At 45.6% G+C, this 12,557-nt stretch overlaps 1 long non-coding RNA gene across 1 annotated transcript in view; it reads left to right on the top strand.

The window, feature by feature from the left end:
- The first annotated feature begins 810 nt into the window (after positions 1 to 810).
- LOC127060993 (uncharacterized) overlaps positions 811 to 12,557 on the top strand; it is a 33,682-nt gene continuing 21,935 nt past the window's right edge. Inside the window, exon 1 of the long non-coding RNA XR_007780357.1 lies at positions 811 to 909. This is a non-coding gene — a long non-coding RNA (uncharacterized LOC127060993). The remainder of the gene's footprint in view (positions 910 to 12,557) is intronic.

Below are 12,557 nucleotides of genomic sequence, written 5' to 3'. Positions count from 1 at the left end.
GTGAATGAAAAGTAGCAAACAGTAAACTTAGAATCCTGTAGTACTAGAGAACAACTAGGATTCATTTGTGAAAGCAAAACTATTAATGCTTGTCGTGGTTTAAGAGGAAATGAAGTTTTTTGTGATGGTGTGGGCAAGCCAATCGGTGTTCAGATTTAATACTGGCACCTGGTTTGTCCACTGAGGGCATGGATACGCCTCTGAGAACACAGGGGTTAAAAGCTGTGATCTCCCAGGGGAACTTCCTCTTTGAGTTCGCCTTGGGACTGAGCAGACCCTCAACCCTCCCTGCCCGGCCCGAGCTGGGCGGGGGGGGGGGAGGGGAGCCATGCAGCCAGAGGGAGGTAGGCCAGGCCTGGGCCGAAGGGTGGAGGAGAACATTGCAAGGGCTTTGGGCAGCCATCCTCCATTCCGCCCCCCCCCCGGAGAGAGGGAGAGAGAGACAGAGCCGGCACCTGTGATAGTGGGCCGGCGTGAAGGAGAAGGGGGGGGTGCCCAGCAGGGCAGCCAGGCGTGGGAGTTCATGGAGCAAACCGGCAGAGCCTGGGACTTTTAACCCTTCTGGGGAGGATGGAAACCTTGCAAATGCTGATTCCTCCTGAAGTTGATGAGATTGAGAGGATGTTGAGAAGAATCCTAGGTGGGAGGAGATGATGGAGTGGCCTTTGGCTGGACTTTGCTTGTATAGCCACAGCAGAACCCCTTGTGTTCCTGTGACACAGAGACTGCATTCTAGGGGGAGGCGATGGCTCAGAGCCAGGAGAGTGCAGTGATGTGGAGGTGTATGAACAGAGACGACGGGTGAGGAGGGTGGTGGTGGTGCCCTCCGCTTCGAAGAAGAGAGAAGAAGAAGATGATCTCTGTTCAAGAGACCCCTCGGCCCCAGGGGGTGAAATTTGGGGGGGACAGGTGTCCCAAAAGGAGAGGGACTGTGCTCTTTTTGGAACTGGACAAAGTATCCTTAAAGGGAAAAACCCTAGAAGCAGCTCTGATCCATGTGCAGTGGTGAGAGCACTGGACATGGAAGGAAGAGGTCATGATGGCAAAATGTTCTCCTCGCGGTGCCACACGTGACACGAAAACACGAGAAGTTTTGATTGTTTCCTGGGGAAGTCTGTGGTGCAAGAGGGACTTCTCTCTTCTCGAGGAATTGAGAACTGATTATCTAAAGGGTGGATTTGGTGGTAATGGAATTGGAAATCTAGGTGGGGGGAGGAGGAAGAAATTTGGAAGGTTTTCATCTTGGGTTCTATGTGTTTTGTGTGTTTTCCTTAGTGTTTTCCTTTGTAGTTTTAGGTTAATAAAGTTTTTTTTCCTTTCAAACTCAAGTTGGAGCCTGCTCTGCTCTGTCTCTGATCACATCTCACAGTGGGTGCCAGGGAAGGAGGTGATCTCGTGGGGGCACTGGCATTGCGCCAGGCTCAAACGATGACAATGCTCAAGATGTGTGTCTAGACACTGAACTAAGTATTGGCCACTTAAAGATTCATCCAGTCACTGATCAAAAGACTGTGCTTGTATATACTGGTAAAGGGTGTGTGTGCTTGAGAACTGCTTGTGCTAATGTAAAAATTGATAACAACGATGTTTTTTTGTCTAGCAAAAATCATTCTAATTTTTGTATTTGTAATTTTTTAAAGATTATTGAGTGTGATTTTTGGTACGTGGCCCCAGTGACATCCCACCAGTTGATTAAAACCAATTACACAATGTATCACAGACTGTCACCTACTCCTATTGGAATAGACCTCACATTAGTAAAACAAATAATTAAACACCAAAGACCTACTGGAGATCTTGAAGAAAACCCATGAAAGCAGAGAGAAAACCCTAATTACTGTCCAACATGATACAAAAGAAATAATCAGAATTCTGCAAAGAATAAAACAAAATGCAGTTCATCACTAGTGGGATGTAATCTTTGGATGGTCACCAACTGCAAATGAAATCTTTAATAAGCTTGTGTCATCCTATTGTAGTTTTGTTAATATTAGTTGGAGTAAGTTTAGGGTTATCCTTTTTATTGTTAATTTGGAATTGGAGAATGCTACAGCAAGTATGCATATGTATATGTATTTGATAGGGAGATAAAAGGAGATCTGGAGTTCCCAGAGATATGCATGTCTTTAGGGGAACGATCCCCACATGCGTCCAGCACTGTTATAAGCATACTGGCTTTACAACTTTCACAAAAGTTGTGGAGTTTTGTTTGTTTCCGCAAAACAGTGGGACCTAAGAATTTATCTAATTGTTCAGCTGTACCTATGGGATCTTCCAATAATCTTTAATTTCCTTTTTAAAATTTCTGATTTCTGCCTTCTGAACAAGTCAGGGGGATGTTTACAAATCCTGCTTCCCCTTGGACTCCACCTATTGGTACTTCTTGTAATGGAAATAAACTAACCTCTTGATCCCAATCCTTTTGTTCTTTATTCTTTATAACTTTTTCCCTTATTTTGGGGAAGTGTCAGGGGAGAGATTATTAAGCTGCTTTTTAACTGAGCTTCATGTATTTTGGTATGGTAGCCCTCTGTTAAGGAGAGAGTTCCCTTGAACAGCAGAAGTGGTCATTACCCAGGGAGCAGTAGCCTGGGCACTGGTTGATGGGGCTGCCAGAGAAAGGGGGTTGGGGGCAGGAGTCAGCACCGAGGCTGAGTCCTCCAAGAGTGGGGGGGGTGGAGGTGGAGACTGTAGCTGGAATCCCCAAAGGGATGGAGCCTTCTGGTGGAAACCGTACTGGGGCATGGATGGTGTGCACGAGATCCATGCCAGCCGGAGCAGCGGTGTCCAGCGCGGCTGGTGTCAGCGCAGACAGAGCAGCTGCAAACAAGGCGGCCGGTGCAGGAGGAAACCCTGGCATGGCTGGGGCAGATGGGGCTGCCACAAGTGAGGCAGCAGGAGCCAGTGCAGGTGAGAACCCTGGCGCGGGCTGGGTGGCTGGAAGATCATGTGCTGGGGGAACTAGCAGGAGTGGGGGAGGTAACATTTCCAAGGGGTTCCAGCCCTTTTCTTCCTTTTTTTCTTGCTCTGTTTTTGGGGTTTCTGCTATTTTAAAAACTTTTATTCCCAGGGGTTCCATGTCTCCTGTTCAGCATGCAGCATATTGTCCCTCTTCTGGATTAAATGGTTCTTTAGAATTTACAAATGTGTTTAAGGCTTGCCAAATGCAACCCTCGAAGGAACCATATCTAGGCCAATAAACATGGTCAGGTCTTATTTCCTTTTTTGTCCATTCTATCATACAATACTGAATAATTTTTGCTTTATCCTTTTTTCTTGTACAAGGATCAATATCCCAGTTAGCTAACATCATTCCCAGGGGACTATCTTGGGGTATATCTGCTGGCACCCTTTTACTCCCTCCTTTCCCAGAAGCTGACTTACTAGTTCTCTGTCCCATTTTTTAAAATTTTCTTTTCAGGGTTCTATCTGTTTGTCTCTAGCCCCTGTTTCTTACTTCCTACCCACTCGAATTTCACCCCTTTCCCACAACACAGAAAACCACCTACTCCCCACAACACAATTTAAAATACCTCCTTACAGAAAGTGATGTTAACCCTAAAATCAACAACATACATTACATATACTTTCCTCCATTCACACTTGCTCACTTTCATTTCTTTATTATGTCTGTCTCACTCTCACTCACAACAGGACAACACAGAAATAAGGTACCTTTGTTCTCAAGTCACTTGTTGATATCCACCCATCGGTATTATAAAATCTCAAAATATTATTGGTTAACCCCGGATGCTCTTGGGCATATCCTCAATCCAGCAGAATTTTGTTCAACCCTGGATGTTCTTGGGCATCTTCATCCCTCAATCCAGCTGTGTTGCTCAACCTGGATGCTCTTGGGCATGTTTAGCCCTCAATCCAGCAGAATTCCTAGGGGCCCCCTCCACTTTTTATCTCGCTTTCCCAGTGAATTGTGCCAGGAAAACCTTCGGCTCCCTCTCTCCAAAGGGTCCCACCCCTTCCTTGAGACCCAGTCCCAGTTACCCCAGGGCCTTCCCTCACTCCTTTTATCTCTCGCTTCGTCTTTTTACTGGCCGTTTTTCTCGTGACAAAATGAAACTGCAGCATGGGAGACTCCTCACTCACTTAGCAGGTCTGGGATAACCAGCCCGCGTCTCATTCACACACACATTTGTTGTATTGCACTAAACAGTTTATTTAGTTGTTGTTTTGCACTGGCTGATGGGAAATTTTTACTGAGTATGTTAGGTCACGTGGATGGTTTTTTCCCCTCCCCCATCACATGGTCTCTCCCTCACACACCCCCGGTTATACACACCTGGTGGTCTGTCCCATGGGTACCCCTCCCCTCGCCCCTCCCCAATGGCATCCCATTGGCCGCGGTCCTCTCTCCCCGCCCCCATCCCTTGGGTATAAAAGTCCACTGCAAGAGTGCCACTCTTTTTTTCTATCTGGGTGGTTGTCGTCGCCACAAGTGTCCTGTCCCAAGCCAATAAACAGGATACTTGTCCCCATGTGGAGAAGAGCGCTTCTCCTCTCTTACTTTCGTCTATGCAAGTCCGTGTGGGCTAGAGTCTGAGCTAGCCGGATTTGGACTCATGTAAAGCCCAGATACCAACCAATTATTGCAGGTGGCGCCCCACGTGGTCGTCTCCCACAACGGTCACGAAGCAGCTAGTAATTCCACGAGTGGATTACGTTAGCTTTTGGGACTTTCACCTTCCTCTGACTTCTTCGTCATGTTTTTGTCGGCAAGAAGGCTAGAGGGTGGGGTCGGGAACCCGCCGCGCCCACGGCAAACCGATCCCGGACGAGGACTTCTTTACAGCTCTCCCATCCAGCCACAGTCCCCAAGCGGGGTGAGTCTTCCCCGCAAGTGTTAGTGGGACCCTGGGGGGGCCCCCAAAGGGTGGGGGTGAGCTCCCAGTGCAGGGAAAATCCGGTCCCGAGGAGGGTTTGGGCATCCCGCACAGTCCGTGCGGGCAGAGCGGCTCCGGTGCTCTGGCAGCGCCTGTGCGCGGTTCTGGAGGCGGCGGGATTCCATCGGTCGGGTTTCTGCTGCTCGCGGCTCCCGGGAGCGGCGGCACCCTGTTTTGTGGAGAAAATCAAAAACTCCACAACATCGTGAAAGCTGTAAAGCCGGTATGTTTAGTGCAGCGCTGGACGCATGCGGGGATTACTCTCTTTAAAAGGCATGCGTACCTCTGGGATCTTCGGGTCCCCTTTTTATCTTTCTCTCTAAATACATATGCATACAATTACACAATAGGTTCATACATATTCATTTTACACACTTCGCGTGACATTTAGCGCCAGTGTCTTTGTTATCAGAAAAAATTCTTAGGCTAAGTTTGACTCGTTTCCCCCCCCCCCTTATCTCTGTCTTTCACTGAAGCAATTTCTGAGCTCAGACTAAACAGCTAAGATTCCAAGGCTTAACTAAAAGATGTACATTTAACCTAAATCAAAAAGGATTCTACCCTGGAACCTGGAAAATTTCTACTCTGTTTCATTCCCCCTTTCCTAGAAAATAAGTAAATTCTTTTACTTAAATGCAGACTCCTACGACAATAGGTGTCTCCCAATGCTTTGCTGTGTACATTTGATAGGGATGTTAACATAGCTACTCATTGTAGTATTCTCTAATTCCAAATTAGCGAGATCAGTTATAAATATATACAAAACAATTCTTCAAGTGAAAGTATGAACCACTCTCGACTGCAGTATACTCATTTTTGCTCATGTAAGCTTTAGTTTCAGTTCATTGTCTCTTGATGTCACTCTCCAAGGGGGTTTCTTGGGCTTTCTTCACTCGAGAGTGATGGACGTAGGCATTCTGCTCTTTGATCTTGATTGCAGTGAAGGTGGTGAGAAGCACCTGGAACGGTCGCTCTCACTGGGGTTCTAAAGTTTTTTCTGTAAGAGACTTAACATATACATAATCTCCAGGTTGTATGTTATGTACTGGCCCATCTAGCTCCCTGCTCTGAGCTCCAGCCACATGTTTCTCAATTTTTCTGAGCTGTTTGCTTAAAGCTACCATGTAGGTAGCTAGTGTTACCTCCCCAATGTGGGTGGACATTCCCTTTTGTATTCCATATGATCTTCTATAAAGCATTTCAAAAGGACTCAGCTTTTCTTTAGCCCGAGGTTTAGTTCGGATTTGCAATAGTGTTAGTGGAAGAGCTTGGGGCCAGGGTAGATTAACTTCTTGCCCAAGTCTCACAATTTGCTGCTTAATCAAATGATTCATTTTCTCTACTTGGCCACTTGATTGGGGGCGGTATGGAGTGTGAAGTTCTCAATCTATGCTCAGGTGGCTACTAATCTGTTGCACTATTTTGGAAATGAAATGTGATCTTCTATCTGAGGATATTGTGGCTGGAACTCGGAAGCGTGGTATTATTTTTTGTAATAACACCCTGGTCACTTCTCGAGCTTTGACAGTTCTGGTGGGGAATGCTTCTGGCCACCTTGAAAATGTATCTGTCAATACTAATAAATACTAAAACCCTCCTTTCCCTGGGAGTTCTGAAAAGTCAATTTGCCACTGCTGTCTAGGCCCATGGCCTCTCCCAGTCTGACCGAGTTTCGGTTTGGGAGCAATTTTGGGGTTAGTCTGGAGGCAAAGATCACACTGTCGGGTCACCTGAGTAACAGTGGCATATAAATTCCTAGCAGCTATTCTTTCAATCAAGTAGGTGTATAGGGCATTTATTCTCTAGTGCGCTTTCTGGTGCTCTTCCTTTACTAGTGACTACAATAAATGGGAAGGGATTACCAGCTTCTTTTCAATGGTAGCCTACCTTTTTTGGTTATATGTCCTTTTTTGATCTTCAAGTAATTTTTTATCTCTCTTACTATATTCTGGTTTACCTTCAAGGGAAATTTGTCCATCTGGAATTAGGGCTCTTTCAATAGTTATCTCACCTTTTGCTGCTTCCTTTGCCTCTCTATCTGCCAGCTCATTTTTTTCTTCTAATACTGAGCTCACTCTTTGGTGTGCTTTGATATGCATAATTGCTACTTTTTCAGGCAGCTGAACTGCTTCTAACAGCTGGATTATCTCTTGTGCATGTTTGATGTTCTTTCCCTGTGAGGTCAGAAGTCTTTTCTCTTTCTAGATGGCTCCATGTGCATGCACAACTCTGAATGCACACTTCGAGTCTGTGTAGATGTTTATCTTTCTTTTTGCCATTTCTAAGGCACGGGTCAGGGCAATTATCTCGGCTTTCTGTGCGGAGGTGCCTGTTGGTAAGGGTCCAGATTTTATTACCTCTCTGCAGGTGGTTACTGCATACCCAGCATGTTGCTTTCTATTGGCAACGTAGCTACTCCTATCAGTGAACCAGGTCTCTGCATCGTCCAAAGGAATGTCCTTTAAGTCTGGGCGGCTGGAGTAGGTAGCTTCAATGGTCTCCAGGCAATCGTGGTGCACTGCTTCTCTTTGATTTTCACTGAGAAAGGAAGCTGGGTTGACAATATTAGTCACTACTATTTCTACATCATCTTGCTCTACCATGATGGCCTGGTATTTCAGGAACTTCTGTGGTGAAAGCTAATGGCCACTCTTTACTCTCAGTACTGTGGACACTGTATGGGACACTAGCACAGTCATCTTTTGTCTCAGGGTAAACTTGAGTGTCTCTTGAATATTCATCATGACTGCTGCTACAGTTTTGAGGCAACTTGGCTATCTTTTGGCCATCGCATCTAGTTGCTTGGAGAAGTAAGCAACAGCTCTCTGGTATGGACCTAAGTCTTGGGCCAGTATTCTCAAGGCAATTCTCTGTTTTTCATGGGAAAATAGAAAGAATGGTTTACTTACATCTCGAAGTCTTAGGGCTGGAGCTGACATGAGGGCACTCTTTAGCTGGTGAAAGGCCCGTGTGGCTTCTTTCGTCCACAGGAGATCTCTGTTTCCATTGGCAATAAGAGCATAGAGGGGTTTGACGAGCAGTCCATAATTATAAACCCACAGCCGGCACCACCCTGCCATGCCCAAGAAGATTCGGAGTTCTTTTATTGTCTGGGGTTTTGGGGTTTGGCATATGGCTTCCTTGCGAGCTTGCCCTAGAGTCTGTTGCCCAGCACTCACTTCATACTCCAGGTAGATTACTTTCTGTTTTACTAATTGTGCTTTTTTCTTTGATACTCTCTATCTTTGGAGTCTTAGGAAATTCAAAAGGCTTACCGTCTAGGCTACACATGCTTCTTTCATCTGAGTGGCTGCTAGAGGATCATTCACATACTGAAACAGCTTTCTTTCTTCCTGTGGAGCTTCTCAGGACTCTAGATCTTTTGCAAGTTGCTCCCAAACAGAGTGGGGAAATTTTGAAGCCTTGAGGCACATGGACTATGTGAGTTGGGTTTTGCACTGCTTTCAGGGCTTTCTCATTTGAATGCAACAATTTTCTGGCTGGCTTTGTGGATAGGGAGGCAAAAGAAGGCATCTTCAGGTCTAAAACAGTAAACTAGGTTAGCTCAGGTGTTAAACAAGTTAGTAAAGTATATGGATTTGCTACTACAGGATATAAATTCCTTGTTATCTTATTGACAGCCCTCAATCCAGTACCATTGATTATTGGGCTGATTTCTTCTCTATCTCTTTCAGGGGGTACTGCTTAATTCTCACTGGTTGTGTTCTTAAGCTTTTTACTATGAAGGGGTACATTTTTCACTCTCTCTGGTAAAGCAGAAGCCTATACTTCTGAAAATACTTGTTATAATATCTCTTTACTAATTTCTTTCTTAATTTCAATGGCTGTTAAGCCTAACATCTTTATATCATTTGCCTCCAGAGTAACCCCCTCTTTGAGAATGTTTAGAGAATTGGGCATATACAAAAGCTTCTAAGTACACATACTTTAAAGATTTGCAAATTATGCCTTCTCAGACTGGTCAGTTGCTCCCCACACTATAACACAGTGGTTCTCTACAGGTACTAAAGCTTTATTTAAAACTGAATATACAGCTCTTGTATCAACTAAAATTTCACTCTTCTATTTTTCTGGTCTCACTGCCTCTCGAAGAGTGGTTTGTTACTTCCTAGTTCTGGATGAACTGCCAGGAGGGGGATGGGTGCCAATAAGTTTACCTTTGGAGCTTGAGTCTTCTTCCTTTTTGGGGAATTCTTCTTTATCTTCCTTTACTTTAGGAGGAGTCTTTAATAAATTATAAGTACTTATTCTGTGAGTTGTAATCGCTTTGCATTTCAATATGATAAACTTTTTCTGACTTCATACATTGCTATCTTATGCTGCATGCTGAACAACATGTTTCATTTGCTTTCTCTTTGCTTTGTTTTCTTTTTCAAGGGCTAACACCAGTAGGTCAGAGGGAGCTCTGAACCCACAGTTACTCTGCCATTCTGGGTGAAGTCTTAAAATAAAACTACATCAACATATAGGACTTTATTTCATTTCTTTTCTTATTTTAAAGCATCATTAACTATATAAGGTATTATAAATCTTTTTTCCTGAGCCGCCCCTACTGGCAGCTTTCTCCCAGTGAGCCCCTCCCAAAGGGGTTAGTTCAAAAACTTCTTTGCTCTGGTTAGTTCTCATTTTCTCTTTCTCTTTATACTATCTTGTTTCTACCCAAGCCTCACAGTGTTGTTTTTTCAGTTTTTCTCACACACAGACCTTCAGGTGGCAGGTATTAGATGTGATCTTCTACACATAAGCTTTAAGATCTCAAGTTCTGAATTGGCTTGATCAGGAACTTTAAATTTACACTTAAGGCACAGAAATCTCCATTGCACACAAGGTGCCAGCTTACCAAAAGCTCTCAGGAATTGCTTGCAGACTATTGTATTTATCACTTGGGCGTTTATCACTTAACCTCTACGGCGGGCTGTTTTCAGTTCAAACTTACTATATTACTAACTGAAGTCTCATAAACTCATTCATCTCTTCTATTTAAACTCTGTTTTACAAAATCTCAGTTTTTGCTAGTTCTCTTCTCTCACTATCTAATTCAAGTATTTTTACTGACACTCACTTTACTGCCTTGCAATAGGCTGTGCTTGTTACAGCAAAAACTTTGATATGCCCACAAACACAGACACACACTGCTCCCCCCCTTATCTCAAATTCACAAGTCAGGGTTGGAATTGCTGTGGGGGGGGAATTCTCGGAATTCCTTTAGTTCTTTTTACCACAGTTAAACATAAATCACTACACCCTAGTGAAATAAACAGGGCAGGAGATTCTCCTCCTTTTAATGCCGTTATTAAAGTGATCAGCTCGAAGATGGGGGTTTTAGCAGATCCGCGGAGTTCCGCCGCTCCCAGCAGTGACTCAGAAGAGGAGGATTTGCAGCTCTGTCCCCAAGGGGGCAGGGCCGGGAGTCCTGTCCTCGCAAGGCAGTGGGGTATACCCAGGGTGTCTCCGTTTGGGTTATCAGTCCAGCGGGTCCTGGGTCTGACTGACATCGTTTTTAGTTAGGGCGAGGAGTGACCGAGGTTTTCAAGTGTCTCTTCCAGCTTCGGACCTCGGCCCTGCTGTCCAGACACCACTCTGACCTTTTAATTCTGTTTCGGCTCGTCTCTTTTGGGGTATTTTCCAGGATTTGGTAAAAGGTCCTGTCCTAAGGTAGTCTGGGTTGGGGGAATTTGCATGTCTCCTGAGATGCAAATATCCCCCTCTCCTCTCACCGTCCGAGGGGGGGTTGTTGTCTTCTTGGCAGCAGGCTAGGGTGGTACTGAAATAAACAAGAATCTCCTACAATTGAGAGTCAAATGACTATACTTAAGGATACTTAACTGGCGGTTACAACATTTCCCTAACAAAGAACTCTAGGCCAACGGTTAACTCTCAGATCAACTCAAAAACTCCTCTGCTGCTCCTTCCCTTAGGAAAAAAAAAACGGTAACCTTTTTTTTGTTCATAACACCTAGTTCTTCTGTGTTAAATGCTACATTTGTTGCGAACAAAATCTTAAAATCTCTACAAACACCACTATACTATTTGAGCATCAAATTACTACTATGTGGGAGAAGAACCACACAAACTCACCGGGAAAGGGCATATCCCTCAAAGTGCCCGCTTTTCTCAACACAACACAGCATACAATACAGTTCAGCATTTACCCACACGAGTTTCCTCTGGTCTTCACACACTCTGGACACAATCAAAATAACAGCACACAGCAAAATTTTAGAGATAAAGTCTAACTACTAGGGCAGAGGAACTCTCTGAGCTCATACTCACGGTTAAAATGTGCCCGATCTTCACAAATCACTACCTTTAAACACAATACACATCTTGACCAACGTTTCTCCACTTTTCCACTTCACCATAGGGCACTCCCTGCTCCCACAGCCTGCCCCGGCTGGTACCTCAGGCCTCACTCGGCCCCTTCAGTCGCAGGTAGAAACTCCCCCGCACTGTAGATATGCTCTTTTTGTACACCATGCACTCACACAATTACAAACACACACAATGTATGAACTACACAGCAATACAGTGTCCGGACACCACACACACGCACGAGTTCACTCAAACCCACCCCCAGGGTTGCTAGCGGCTGCTCTATCGGACAGTGAACTCTCGCCTCTCAGTCGCTCTATCGACTGGTCTGCCTGCAGGCACAGGCTGAGCACTCAGACGTCTCTGAGTGATTTATTCAGCTTTCTTACTCCTTAGGGGCTCTCTTAATACATACCGAATATTCTGCACGCCAGCAGAGCAGGTCCTTGTCTGTCTCTGCAGAAGGCAAAGTGGACAGCGGAGCTCCTACGGGAAGATCTCGGGGCGCGCCTAGGAGGTCCATCTATCCCTCCTGCCCTGTGGGGACAGAGACGGAATCTCCTGCCTGGCTCGCCAAAATGTTTTGCGGAGAAAATCAAAAACTCCGCAACTTTGTGAAAGTTGTAAAGCCGGTATGTTTAGTGCAGCGCTGGACGCGTGCGGGGATTACTCTTTTTAAAAGGCATGCGTACCTCTGGGATCTTTGGGTCCCCTTTTTATCTTTCTCTCTAAATACATATGCATACAATTTCACAATAGGTTCATACATATTCATTTTACACACTTCGCGTGACATTTAGCGCTAGTTCTTTTGTTATCAGAAAAAATTCTTAGGCGAAGTTGACTCGTTTCCCCCCCCTCCCCCCTTATCTCTGTCTTTCACTGAAGCAATTTCTGAGCTCAGACTAAACAGCTAAGATTCCAAGGCTTAACTAAAAGATGCACATTTAACCTAAATCAAAAAAGATTTCTACCCTGGAACCTACAAAATTTCTACTCGGTTTATCCCTTGCGCGCGGCGCGATTCTGTGGCGTGGGCGGGTTTCGCGGTAAACCCGGTGCTACGGGCAGCTTTCACCGCGGCGACGCGGGCAGTGGCAGAGTAGCCGCCTTTTGCCGCGTCGGACCCCGGTAGGCGGCGGCGGATCGCCACGGGCGGCTCCGAGCACCCGCGTAACGGCCACGTGGCGCGGGGGAGCCGGCAGCTGGCACCCTCCATTTTAAAAGGCGCGTGGTTTTTACGCAAGCAGTTCGTCTCTCCCCCGGGGGCGGGGGGGAGGCTTCCCGGATTCTTTCCCGGATTGGCTGTGGACTCAGTGCTTTCAG

This window comes from Serinus canaria, chromosome W (assembly GCF_022539315.1).
Source record: "Serinus canaria isolate serCan28SL12 chromosome W, serCan2020, whole genome shotgun sequence".
NCBI classification, from domain to species: Eukaryota; Metazoa; Chordata; class Aves; order Passeriformes; family Fringillidae; genus Serinus; species Serinus canaria.
The sequence above is the reverse complement of the archived record's forward strand: the minus strand, read 5'-3'. Positions and strand labels throughout refer to the sequence as shown.